The following is a 14,932-nucleotide window of genomic DNA, read 5'->3' as shown; positions in this document are numbered from 1 at the left end:
TTTTTATGAAAACTTAAAACATTTTGTTTTTTTCTAAGCTAAATGCCTGCAAATACTGTGTCTGTTTTGCATTGGAGGTTTTCTAAATTTATAATATATTTCCTCAGTTGCTATTGGGAATAATTTAAATAAAACTAATAAAACATATTCAGAGTTGATATAATATTTTTTTTCCGATATTATTTAGGTTAATGTTATATATGTAAAAAAAAAGTTGTTCAAAGTTTATATTGTAGAATAATAATAACTGGGTACTATATATGGTATTATAAACGTAAATAATATAACAATGATCGTTCTTAAAGCATATTAAACTTTCAGACCACCTGTGTCTCTCTTGTTTGTGGATAAACATGACGATATTTAGTATACTTAAATATGTATGAATAATTTTAGTGCATTTCTAGGATTATTTTGATAATAGTATTATAAATATTGTAGTACCTACCACCTATATGTCCTGTCCATTCAATCTAATAATCCTATTATATTGATGTGATTTAAAAAAAAAATCATAATATGGAACACGGAATCTAGAAATAGAATTACCCGGATATAATCTACCTTGATGAAATATTATGTTTCTGACTGCCTTTTTTTGATCGATTTGTTATCATAAATCTATTCAATAATGTAGGTTCTCTAAAACATCATGAAAAATTCATACTAATTTATTTGTGTAACGACCCGGCAAAATCTGTCACTGAGCATGCTTAATTTTCGCAAGGAAAATTTTTGCATGATCCCGTTTAAAACATGCTCCTGAACGTAAAAGTGTAGGTTTCAGGTGGATCAGCAATCGGAAATGCATTTTTTTTTTGGGACGAAAAATGGATCTAGCTTATAGGTTTCATTTTTAGAAAATTTCGTTTTATCCATGTTTTCAGGAAAAACTGAAATAAACTGCAAAATATGACTCTTCCTGACATCTATTGGTGTTTATCGTAGTTAACGAAATAAAGTACATTACCGGGACATTCAAATTGCTATTTGTTTGGAGAAATTTTAAACGGTTCTTATATTAGTGATAAAATTTGTGTCTTTTTAGCTAAAAAAATATCGAGCAAAGTTTGGTAATCCAGGTACTAAGTAATGTTAACCGAATCGCTTCGGAAAAAATTTGATCATAAAATTGAGGTCAAATTAACAAATAATATTCTTATACATTTTTCTCTAAACCCTTCAGTTTTCGAGTACAAAATTCGTAAAATTTTAAAAACGCGATTTTTACGATTTCCATCCCTTAAAAACTCTATGAAAAAATATTATTTATAGTATAAAGCTTACCCAACAACAGTCCGCAAAAATTTTTGGCCTAATTGCAATATTATTATCGTTAGTAAAAAATAAATCATGAAATTTGAAAAAAGTTAAAATTTATGTAAAAATATACTTAAATATTCTGATTTCGAGTCATAAAAACATATTTTTCTTTTAAACTTTTAAAATAAAAAATCGTAATTTTTAAACTGTATATCACGTGACCTAAAACGCGGTTAAGCCCTGTTGTGATGTCATAGCGGTATAAGTCATAGACCATCAGTTAGTTCAGTGTAGACAGTTGGGTATAATATATACATCAAATTGGATGCCCGCGTTTTTGACAGTTTAAAAAAGGTTTAAAATTTAATTTAAGTTTTTGGCAAGAAAGCCAAGTGTGTATTTTTCCGAAATAAATTTTTGGTGGCTTTTTATTAGCAAAATCAACATTTTGAAGTACTTTTTCAAAAATAGTGGAATACGCTATTACAAATAAAAAATTTATTCTTCAAACAATTAAATCTTATTTACATAAAGGGTTGTTCGATTTAGATGTTAAATAGATAAAAGTACAAAAGGAATATTTATTGTAAATTTGTTGTCATACAAATCATGAATTTTCTAAAAAACATTTAATTTTATAAGCATTAGCAATCAAAGTGGAATGTAAATTACCAGACGTATTAATATTAGCATACCTACTTCAATAATATTCTTATGTAAAAGCAGAGGAGACACAACAGTATAAATAGGGCTTTTGGAAAAAAGAGTAAAAAAAAAAAAAATATAGAAACAAAGTTAGTGACGCGCATATACTACACGTATAGTGAGTGAAATATAGTGAGGGCAAAGATGTGAAGTAGAGAAGACAGAAAATCACCCACCATATCTACCTCCAATATACGGTATTAAAGATATTGCTTAGTATGCTGGAGTGTAATGCCTCTACCCTTCAAGTTTAGATTGAACGCAGGTAAATTAACCAAAAATTTGTTCAGGCAAACCGTTTGATCAATCTGAAAACCCTTGAACATAGACTGATTAAAAAACAAAAGCCTTTAAGAAAGACTGGGTAAGCAAAAATTTTTCCGAGTAGATTTGCCATTCTGGGAAACATTTTTATTTAGAGTGATTAAACAAAAACTACTCAAAAGTTTCTTATTAAAAAAATAGAATATAACTTAAATGAAGTATGCTATCCAAATAACATATTGAACAAATTTTCTGAAGTTCATCAGTGAAACTGTTTGTTTGTTTGAAAGGATTATTTAAAACACATATACTGGACATAATAAATATTCAAGCTTTTATACCATGTATATATGAAATATACATAGTATATTAAGTTTAGTCCCAAGTTTGTAACGCTTAAAAATAATGATGCTAGGAAAAAATTTTTGTCATAGGTGTTCATAAAACACTTATTAGCCCATTTCCGGTTGTCCGTCCGTCCGTCCGTCTGTGGACACGATAACTCAAAAACGAAAAAAGATATCGAGCTGAAATTTTTACAGCGTACTCAGGACGTAAAAAGTAAGGTCAAGTTCGTAAATGAGCATCATAGGTCAATTGGGTCTTGGGCCCGTAGGACCCATCTTGTAAACCGTTAGAGATAGAACAAAAGTATAAATGTAAAAAATGTTTCTTATTAAAAATTAAACAACTTTTGTTTGAAACATTTTTTCGTAAACATCACTGTTTACCCGTGAGGGCGCCAATTAGGCGGAAATTTTATAATATGTACTATACTTGATTATCAGTTATGTATGTGTCACATGTTTGTATGTGTAATGTGATAAAGAAATCAACACTGACTATGCATGGTATTTCAATAATTAACTCAGTTAATTGTTTGTTTTCACTTGTTAAGTATTAGATTGTATTATGTTCAAAATGCTGAAAATAATGCTGAAAACGAACAAATTATGAGAGTGTCTGCAGTTTTAAAGAGTTTAATACTACATCTTAGCAATACAGCTAGCAAAATACGAAGGAATGTTTTTTATCCTTCGTATTTTGCATTTTTATTTAAATTTCTTATTTCTTTGGGTTTCATTCCATTTTCCAGCATGCAATAAAACTGATCTACATACTTATGTTATTTTAAATATAAATTTTCATAGGTCATGATAGACTTATTTGACACCTGATATAATTGTCTGGATTATTTATTATGGTTAATAAACGTTTTTTAAATTAGGGCATTTCAATCTTGAGACAGTGTTAAATAAATTTATATGGTGGAGGGAACGGGAAATTTAAACTAACAATAATAACAAAAATATTATACTGGTAATCGGAAAAAATAGACCCGGAAAAAAAAGACTGAAAAAATAAACCAAACATTTTATAAATCCGGAGTATTGTTGTAATTACGGGTTGGTGGGGTTGAGTTTGTCAACTAGAGAGGAGGTTGGTTGGGTTCTGAAGTTTTTAGCCCTTGCGTTCAAAAATGTGATACTATTAGAAGTACTTTTCTCACTCAGTTTGCGTGGGAAAAATAGTTACAAATTACCGCCCTATTGTGATAATGAATTTATTCCTGCACTACCATAGTAACTTTTATAATTTTCTATTTTTCTCCAATAAGCCACGAAAATTTTAAATAATAATTATCGTTTAGTTTCATATTTTAGAGGCGTAGATAAAAGTTTTGTACGATATACGTGTGATAATGCATTATTAATGTACTTCTGTGATTGTCCAACTTGTACCGAGCACTCCTTTTACAAATTTCGCAGACGTACGTTAATAATGCTGTTGTCCCACTCACGGTTCGAAAATATCCGATATTTATTATAAATATCAAAATATCGGATATTTTTTATATATATCCGATATATATCAAAATTTTGATATTTAAAAAACAACTAAAATGTTTTAGAGGTTTTATTTACTTAGGCACTTCAAATGAGACAAATGAAACCAAAACATAAAATATTCTTCTAGATCAGGCAAAATCAATTAAAAATAATTAAATTTTTATAAATAAAAATCAATTTTAAAACAAAAAACAACTTTATAAATTGTTACCTGTCAATGGTCATACCTACATTTAGGCAACAAAACAATAAACATTACAAATAATAACTCTAGAGTATAATCAGTCTTTTAATTATCAAATCAGTCATCAGTCATTCGTATTAAACTGTTAATTATCAAATTAAAAAAAAAATGTCGTTTCATAATTGTGCTTGGTTTGACTGCAAGGAAGATAAAGCTAGATCATTTTCCGATTCTGAATCTTACTTAAACTTACTCTTTAGTAACGAACTTTTTCTGATACGGCACGATTTGAGCTTAGTATTAGTAGGTTTTATCTCTACTCCAATGCCATCAAAATTTGGGAAGTAGAAAAACGGTAACAAACGCCAAAAATTACTAAATAATATTAAATTTTTTAAAATCATTCTTGTATTGATATATATCATAAAAATTCACGTGATATATATCGGATATATATCATGATATATATCCATTGATATATATCCTCGAACCCTGGTCCCACTAGTATGGTAAATAACTATTATAGGCTACTAGTCTTATCATCTATTATATTGGGAGTAATTTCCAAGCAACATTTTATTTGTATTTTTTTGAATTTATATGTATAAGTAGTATAGAATTTGATAGACGTTGTATATAATAAGTATACTAAACTATATATAGTAGTGTACGTATATCGTACGTACATATCTCTATACCCAGTAGTATACAATATTGCTGTTCTAGCACGAACTTCTACTTAAGTATGTATGAACTTTTTGAAGTAAACAAAACTGTGATAAAATATAGGGGATGAATGTTAATAATAATCACTGTACGCACCACCGTACGTTTCATCGTCATTATTATCTACAAAAAAACTCAAACTCAAGCTGTGTGTGTGTGTGTGTGTGTGTGTGAACATATTATTATGTATTGTTTAAAAATTTGATGCAAATCAAAGATTAGAAATATTCATATTTTCAATTTTGTCGACAACTTTTCTATATAAGTTATTTGTTATAACACTTTTAAAGTCAGACCAATATCTTTTTATAATTAAGTAAACTATTGTATTCAATTGTCACCTTTCGAAGGAAATGCGCCTTAAAAATATTATTGTATTTATATTTATTTAATTACTTTGAAGCACAGGTAAATTTTCAAGATCATTTGAAGATCAAATGAACTTGAAACTAGAATTTCAGAACTAAGTCATGAACACAGGCGAATGTTCTCTAAAGTTGCCTTTGATATATTTTGGTTAAAGCGTTTTTCTTTAGCCACATTGTTTATTTTCGATTAAATGTAATAATGACATATTTTTCCAAAAGCTAACGATTATCGAAAATATGTTCTAAGCAAAAAATGCCAGTGTTTTAATGAGAATCAATTTTCTAATTTAAAGTGTTATTCTATTTTTTATCATTTAGATCTAAATTAAAGAAATCCGAAGAACTAGGTCCAATCTGATGTCAGAACATGATGTCCTCCATCAAACTCTGCAACTTTTATCTAAGCTATTTTTTGATTGATTAACTACAAAATGAGCTATTATCCATTATAGATTAAAATTATCAATCCTTTATATCCTTAACACCTTGTACTCATACCTTAATATTACACCTTAATAATCGGACCAATAATTTAATACTCAGAAACAACTTTCTTACATGGCTTTTAGAATTATCTCTGTTGTTGGTGTAGGCGCAAGTAAGTAAACTTAAGAAAGTAAACTTATTAATTGTTTTTGAAGCTAATGGTTCAAGGTTTAATAGTGTTGGTACGTAGAAAAAAGTATTTTAAAAATTGATTTAAAAAGAAAAAAAATCTTCCATTCGGCAAGTGCCGTTTAAGATAAACTACACACATCTGTAAATATAATAAAAAATTCCGAGAACTGAATAGAGAATAAAGTTGTCTTATTTAGAGAATTGTCTTATTTTTTCCAGTTCACTTATTTTTTCAATAAAAATATAACTTTCTATCAGAAAGTTAATAATTTTCAAACATTTTCTATGTATAATGAATACAGAGTGATAAGAATCATTTCAATTAATTCATAAAAGCAAAAATCTGTTACACTCATTGAATATATTATAAAAATTATATTTCTGTTGTTTGAAAATAGATACTTGAGACCATCATGTATTAAATATTTTATATTATATGATATGAATAATGATATCTGATATCACGTACGCGAGTGTCTTTAGCTGAGTACGATCCCACAAAACACTGCTACACAATTGTTTATCTTTATAGCATTGAATTTCCTGACAGTTTATTTGAATTTTGAACAAATTTTTTGAAGTTGATGCTACAATTTTAGTCCAATTATGATGAATTTGATATTTATTATGCTTTTGGAACGATATATTCTTTAACTGCAAAACTGTTCCATGGAAAACATTTTGATTTCCCTCTTGAAATCCCTTTGACTTGACTTGGTTTGTTGAAAAATTCATGTTTCAAAGACAAAAAAATGAATAGGAGTGACAACGGGAAAAATAACCTTCGTAATTTTCACTTATTCGTAGCTTACGGGTCATAATCATCATTTCTCGCCACTTCCACCAATTTTTAATAACTTTATGCAGTTATTATATATATGCTTATGATTGTCTTTCTTAACTTGTGTGTAATAGAGGCATGACCTCTTAACATGATTTAAAAAATTTTTGTCGTAAAATTTGTTAGCTTTGTTAAAACTAGACAGCATAAATTTTCAAATGAGCTTCAGAAACATAATATAATTGTTCAAAATTTAGCCTGAATATTCTTTGTTTAAACTCATATTCTTTTATATTATTGATGTGAGTTTTTTTGGTGAATATTAATATAAACAAGTGAAAACAAACAATTGACTGAGTTAATTGTTGAAATACCATGTATAGACAGTGTTCATTACTCTTAGATTACTCTTACATTACACAAACATACATGTCACACACATATAACTGATATACCCACATAATACTACAATTTGCGCATAATATGAGCTCTCACGGTTAAACAGTGATGTTTACGAAAAAACATTTCAAACAAAAGTTGTTTATTTTTTTATAAGGAATATTTTTTACATTTTAACTTTTGATCTATCTCTAACGGTTTACAAGATGGGTCCTACGGACGCAAGACCCAATTGATCTATATTGCTCAATTACGAACTTGACCTCACTTTTTAAGTCCTCATCACGCTATAAAAATTTCAGCTTGTTTTTTCTTTTCGTTTTTGAGTAATCGTGATGACAGACGGACATACAGACGACAGACAGACAGACAGACAACCGAAAATGGACTAATTAGGTGATTTTATGAACACCTTTACCAAAATTTTGTTCATAGCATCAATATTTTTTAGCGATACTAACTTGGGACTAAACTTAATATACTATGTATATTTCATACACATGGTATAAAAACTTGGGACTAAACTTAATATACTATGTATAATTCATATATATATATGGTATAAAAAGTTTTTGTATGTTTCTTCTTTTATCTTGGAGCAGCGTTGTGAAAAATTATAATTCTGTTGGTAATCCATTCTCAAACTTCTAAGAAATTTATGTGTTTATAATTCTACGAATAATTAAATAAATTAGTTATAATTGGGAATTTAATAATAATAATTAGGTATTATATTATATGGAAGCTACAAACTTGTTGGGTTCTTATATATAGTAAGGTTCTTATATATTATAACATCTAAACATCTTATATATAGTACATCGGCCGGTGAAATTTTAGATATATGGCGGGAGAAAGAAAATTTCTACCGACCTGCCAGCGGGACTGCCAGCGGGATTTATATCTTGGGGAGATATAAATACATACAGTTATGTTACATCGCTGTAACGTTGTAAGATTCTTATCAAGGGCGTATCGTTAATTAAAATTTTGTGTTTGGTACCTTATCAGCGGAACAATGGAGTCTTAATGTCTATTTCAGGAATGTATATATTTAGTCATTGCTCCTACCCCTAAAGTTAACTTTTGTAATTAAGGATGTACGAGCATCAAGACAATTTAAAATAAAAACATTCGATATTTCGAAAACCAAGGCAAATATCGAAAAATTTTATTATTATTTTTCGTTTGCATTCATGAAGTTATAACAAAATTCAGCATTAAAGTTAAAAATAAGGTACAAATAATTTCAATCCTAAATCTAAAATTGCCTTTATTATTTGTTCGTATTATTTTAGTTAAGTATTATGATCAGGGAAAAAAGTAATTTAAAATATATATATATATTTTTTTGAATTTATATAAAAAATTTTAGCTTTAATTTTATATTTAAAAAAAATGTTTACTGAAAATTACAACTAATATTTAGGAAAAACTATACTAAATCTTTAAAACTTAACGACTTTCCCATAAGAACTAATATTAATTTACGCTAACATAGTTTCTGAAAAGCTTAAGAACAATTTCTCAAAATTTTAAATTCGTTATTAAAATCTAGTTTTTAATGCTTTTTTTTCTGTAGCACCTCAACAACCTTAAATAACAATTCTGCAAAGTTCCAGCGATACTCGTCTCATCAAATCACTATGAAAACTGTCATATATTCGAATATATGTCTCCCGGACATGTCTCGTTGGCAGATTGACAGGAGTTTATTTTTCGTATCCATACCGAAATATTTAGCTATAACAAGTGAAAACAAACAATTGACTGAGTTAATTGTTGAAATACCATGCATAGACAGTGTTGATTTCTTTATCACATAACACATGTATAGACAGTATGTATAAAATGTATAGACAGTGTTGATGCGCAATCATTTGTTTTTTTGACGTCACGTAAATAACAAAAGATACTCACTTTTAAATAAACACACATACAACATACAAATACTATAAAATTTGCACCTAATTAACGCCCTCGTGGGTAAACAGTGATGTTTACAAAAAAATGTTTCAAACAAAAGTTTTTTATTTTTTTATAAGGAACATTTTTTACATTTAAACTTTTGTTCTATCTCTAACGGTTTACAAGATGGGTCCTACGGACCCAAGACCCAATTGGCCTATGATGCTCATTTACGAACTTGTCCTCACTTTTTACGTCCTGAGTACGCTGTAAAAATTTCAGCTCGATATCTTTTTTCGTTTTTGAGTTATCGTGACCACAGACGGACGGACGGCCGGACGGACGGACGGACAACCGGAAATGGACTAATTAGGTGTTTTTATGAACAGCTATGACAAAATTTTTTTCCTAGCATCATTATTTTTAAGCGTTACAAACTTGGGACTAAACTTAATATACTATGTATATTTCATATATGCATGGTATAAAAACAAATCCGCAAAATAACACTGGTCATACACCTAAAATTTTACGGGCCGACGTATCTACAATATAAGGCATAACTCCCTCGCGTACAGGAATATGTATAACGGGTTCCATGTTTGTAGGTTAAAAAACGATTATACATTTATTCTGCAGGATATAAATATTTATTTTAAGTATTTCAAGTATGATTTGTGAACAAGCTATGAATGGGATTCTTTATGATACTCTTAAATGCGGAAAGGGAATAATATATATGTAGTAGTGTGTATATGTATAGCTTGAATTGTATTGTATGATTGATATTAACGGAATTGACTTTCAGTTCAGAAATGAGTGGCGTCTTTTTCAATATGACAATATACGAATACATTTTGTGAATATAATACATACATATTACCTACATATATACAGTTCTAGAAAAAAGTTTTGCAACCCTCAAATAGGCGATAATCCCGGTGTCGAATTAGCCATATTATCCATTAAAATGTAAAACTTGACTTGATACCATGATCAAATTTGAAATTGAAATTAAAATTGATTAAAAAACGAAGTAGTTATAAACAATCAAAGATTGAAGTCAAAGGTTGCCCATCTCTTTTTAGCAAAACAAAGTTTTATATGTATTCTCTATGGCGATATCCACGTATGACGTCACCAGTGGGTATCTTTATCTTTATTAGGAATTAGTAATTTTAAATGTTCATATATACCAGTAAAAATTTTTAAAAACCAACTTCACTTTTCTATTCGTGAAGTGAGAATTCTCCATTTGAAGTGATAAAAAAATTTAGTCCGATCCCCGGCGGATTAAGCATATTTTGCGCCTGTAAGTGAATTTTAGTTCTTTCGTTTCAAGCTCTTTATTTCCTAGAACCTGTAAAATAGCGTTGGTTGTTCGGGACAGTTTTCCAGCTCTAGCTATCGTTGTTAAATAAGAACGTAGATGCTTTCATCAAAAGAAAAATTTTCTAAATAACGAGAATATTCTAGGACAAAGTTTGGCAAACCTCAAATTGCTTCCAAAAGGTTCAAGCAGAGGCGGATTAAATAAGTTTGAGTCCGTAGGCGGTTTTAGATTAAAGCTCTTTATTTCTTAGAACCTGTAAAATAGCGTTGATTTTTCGGGACAGTTTTCCGGCTCGAACTACCGTTGTAAAGGATGTACGAGCGCCAAGACAATTTTGGATAAAAGGAGTTATTTTTTTTATATGAATTTGAACTTAGTCTGAATCAATTCTGAAAATTTTAGGAACGGTCCATTATTTAAATTAATAAATGACTCCAAAAGTAGGCATATTTAATATTGGTGTTATGGGAGAACGGTAGATGGATGATATGTTTTCATATAGATTTCTCTAAAACTAACCGATGGAAAGAAAAAAAAAATTATTTTAATCAAAGTTAAAACCTTAATAAATTTAAACTCATAAAAATTTGAGCCCTTTATCTTAAACAGCTAGGAAGTAATTTGAGTATTGTCGAACTTTTTCCCATAACTGTATAGAATATACAGGCACCAGCAATCCTCTTCTTGCCTTTGGTATAGAGTTTACTATGCTGTCTATTGACATGGTGGTAGTATTAGTAATACGAAAAACAATTTTAAATAATAATGCTAAAGTGTAGGAAAGGATAAGATGGTGTTTTCATTTTGAAAATTATTAAATTGTCAATCAATACTTTTATTAAAAGCATTTTGTTTAAAAACGAAATTTAAAAATATTGAAAATGTAGTATGAGAAGGTTATCAAGGTCTTTAATACGTTTGAATAGCTAAAAATTGACCAAATATTTACTAAAAATGAAATAAATAGAAGCACTCCATCATATTCCTAACATTTCAACGAAAGTTTCTCTAAATATAGCTGCAAAGTAGCAAAAAACTTGCAGTGGCTCGGATTTACCTAGACAATTTTTCCCTAGTATATTACAAAATTTATTTACCGATTTGTCTTCAAATAAATTGTTTAAACCAGGGCTTCTTAAACTTTTGTAAGTCACGACCCCATTTATGATTGCGAGTTTCTTGACGACCCCATACAAATATAAAAGAAAAATAAATTAATATTTTTTGATGATTTATTTATTAGGAACAATATACATATACATATGAAAATATATAAGTTTAGAATTCGTTTTGAAACATACAAAAATCTAAAATTAAAAATTGCACAAAAAATTATAAAATTGTATTTATTATAGTTTCAAAAATAAAAGTGGATTCTGACCGTCTTAATTCTCTCGAATATATTCAGGTAGTTGCGTGGTAAGTATTAAATTAAAGTATAAGTTAAAAATTTAATGAGATGGATGTGCCTGTTTTTTATTGCATAACAAATCAAATCTTGGTGCAATGTTTGAAACTGCTGGACGTAACATTTTTCTTCAACATTTTTTATCGCTGAACGATATTGGGATTTAATGTGTGTTAAAGCTGTTTCTTCAGCATATTAATACCTAGAAATTTTGTTGACAATTATTTCTCGGGATTATTTCGGCTTTTAGAGATTGACAAAAATAAATTTATATTTTTTATTAATTCCAATAACATTTCATAATTCATAGTAAATGTTATTCAAGTTATTATAATACTCTTAATAGAAATGCAGGTACAAACAATCTTTCAGAACTAGAAGATTTTATGATATATTTATCTACGATAATTGTTATTTTATCTTTATAACAATAATTTTACAAGTTAAAAAACATTTTCTGTTAAATTGTATTTTTACCTCTCGCGACCCCAGAATTTTGCTACGCGACCCCAAATGGGGTCGCGACCCATAGTTTAAGAAGCCCTGGTTTAAACAATAAAATGCTAATAACCTTATTTTTAAATATACAATTTTTTTACTTTTTATACAATGTATGAAATATACATAGTAGGTATATTAAGTTTAGTCTCAAGTTTGTAACGCTTAAAAATATTGATGCTACGAAAAAAAATTTGGTGTTGGTGTTCATAGAATCACCTAATTAGTCCATTTTCGGTTGTATTTCCGTCTGTCTGTCAACACGATAACTCAAAAACGAAAAGATGTATCAAAATGAAATTTTTATAGCATACTCAGGACATAAAAAGTGAGGTCGAGTTTGTAAATAAGCAATATAGGTCAATTGGGTTTTTCCGTAGGACCCATCTTGTAAACCGTTAGAGATAGGACAAAAGTTTAAATATAAAAAATGTTCCTTATAAAAGAATAAACAACTTTTGTTCAAAACATTTGTTTGTAAACATCACTGTTTACTCACGAGGGGCCCTAATTAGGTGAAAATTTTGTAGTATGTGTTAATATAGGAATATCAGTTATGTGTGTGCGGCTATTTAAAAGTGGATATATTTTTTTTATTTATGTGACGTCAAAAAACAAACCATTGCGTCATCAACATGGTATTTCAACAATTTACTCAGTCAATTGTTTGTTTTCACTTGTTTTTTTTCTAAAATTAATATTTTGGAAGTTATCACTCGTTAATTTCAAAAATCCTATTTTCAATGAGGAAAAAAATCTGTGGAAGTTGAGCAAGCTGGCATGAATATCTGATTGATTGCACTCTACGGTGCAATAAAGAAGCCTAAACGAAACCAGACGAAAGACCAAACTTAACCAGAAAAGACCCAAAATTATTATAAGTTAATCTGGATTTGTTATTTTAGTTTTTGATGACATATTTTTGTCTCGAAATATCTTGAATACGGACTGGTAATTACATAACAATTGGTCATTTTATTGATAAATGTAACATATTTATTTTTTGAATGTAACATATTTATTTTTCTCTATTTTTTTTTGTTATCATTTAATATTGCTTCCGTATATAAATCTACGGAAGTTTGTCAGATTTTATTGACATAAGATTTTCTTTTTTTTTTTCATTTTCTTATTGTACTACGTTTTGTATTTGTAGCGTTTTTGTTTGTGTATACAAATAATGGTAGCAATTTTATTAGTACAATAAAAATAATCTATTTGAAGGAAGCTATTTAGAAAAATTTCATAATCATGCCTATGCAAGCAGACGTAGTTTAACAGCAGAAATAAGCAAATCATTGACAACATAATATGAAAAAACTTTGAAGGAAACTGTGTGTTGAAAGGATTGAAACTATATTTTATGAAAAAACACCTAAAAAAAATTTCTTTATCAAAATTATTTTCTCTTGAACTAAGAATTGAAAAAAAAATGCCAAAATATTCTGTCCTCATAACTTAAAAAGCCCTATCTCCACGAATTTATAAGTAAATAAGAAAACAAAATCAGTTCAAATACACAAAATTTGGATTTTTTCAAATGCTTTTGGTGTGGAAAAGTTGTTTTAATGCACAAAGCTTTGCGTTAATATTAATATTGTTAATTTTTACTTTCTTTAAGAAAAAAATTTGTTTATTGCTTTTTTTTTTTATTTTCTTTTTAAAATTATTGAACCAAGAAAACTATTTTTCTGTGTGTTTCCTATGTTATTAATAAATTTCTTTGAACCAAACGGTAGAAAAAATATATATTTTTTTAAATATTTTTCAAAATAATTTGAAAGTTACAAACAGTTTTAAAAAACTTTCCAAAACGAAAACACCCAAAGAAAAAGTTTTCGTAGCACATCATTTCTACGTCATGAACATAGCACACTATTCCTAAATAACGTTTGTAATCTGTAAATTCTGTTACAATCTAGAACCTTAATTATAAGCAACCAAGGTACGCGTTCCATTTTATAATATGCATAGGCGAATATAGTATTATTTTCATATGATTTATTTGTTTCAAAATCTTAATCCTAGACTAATTAATTATTTCAAGTTACATTTAATTTTACAGTACTACATTCCAAAAAACAGTAAATTATAATCGTCAGTTTGAGTTCCGTTAGAAGCAGCAAACAATATCAAATGTATAGTATGACAAACTTTTTTTGCATTTTGAATAATAATTTTGAATGTACCGGCAAAATTACCGACCATGGAAGTATAATTTGGAAAATTTGGAAAATTTTTTATTTGTGTTTAAAGATTGTGTGGACAAATAAGAGTATTACAAAGTCAGGTTAATTAATAAGAATAATCTTGATTCGCAAATTGACTCCATCGCAATCTGCAAGCCGCTATATATCAGACATTAGATCAATCGACAGATTTCATATACTGTATAAATAAATTTAATGTAAATGGTAATTTTCTAGATGCAATGTCTATGCTTTTAAATAATTATGCTATCTGTGCATTTATCTAAATGTTCCTTGATTTTATTTTTTAATCTACTTCAAAAAATGGGTGCTCTCAATTTGTCCTCTATGAAAGAATGCCTGTGTTTCAAAGTTAAAAAGAATGCCTATCTTTCAAAGCAAATTAATTACTGGTTACTTTGAAAAAATAATTATTAA

The sequence above is a fragment of the Chrysoperla carnea genome, chromosome 4 (genome assembly GCF_905475395.1).
Source record: "Chrysoperla carnea chromosome 4, inChrCarn1.1, whole genome shotgun sequence".
Classification (NCBI taxonomy): Eukaryota; Metazoa; Arthropoda; class Insecta; order Neuroptera; family Chrysopidae; genus Chrysoperla; species Chrysoperla carnea.
This window is presented reverse-complemented; position numbering follows the sequence as displayed.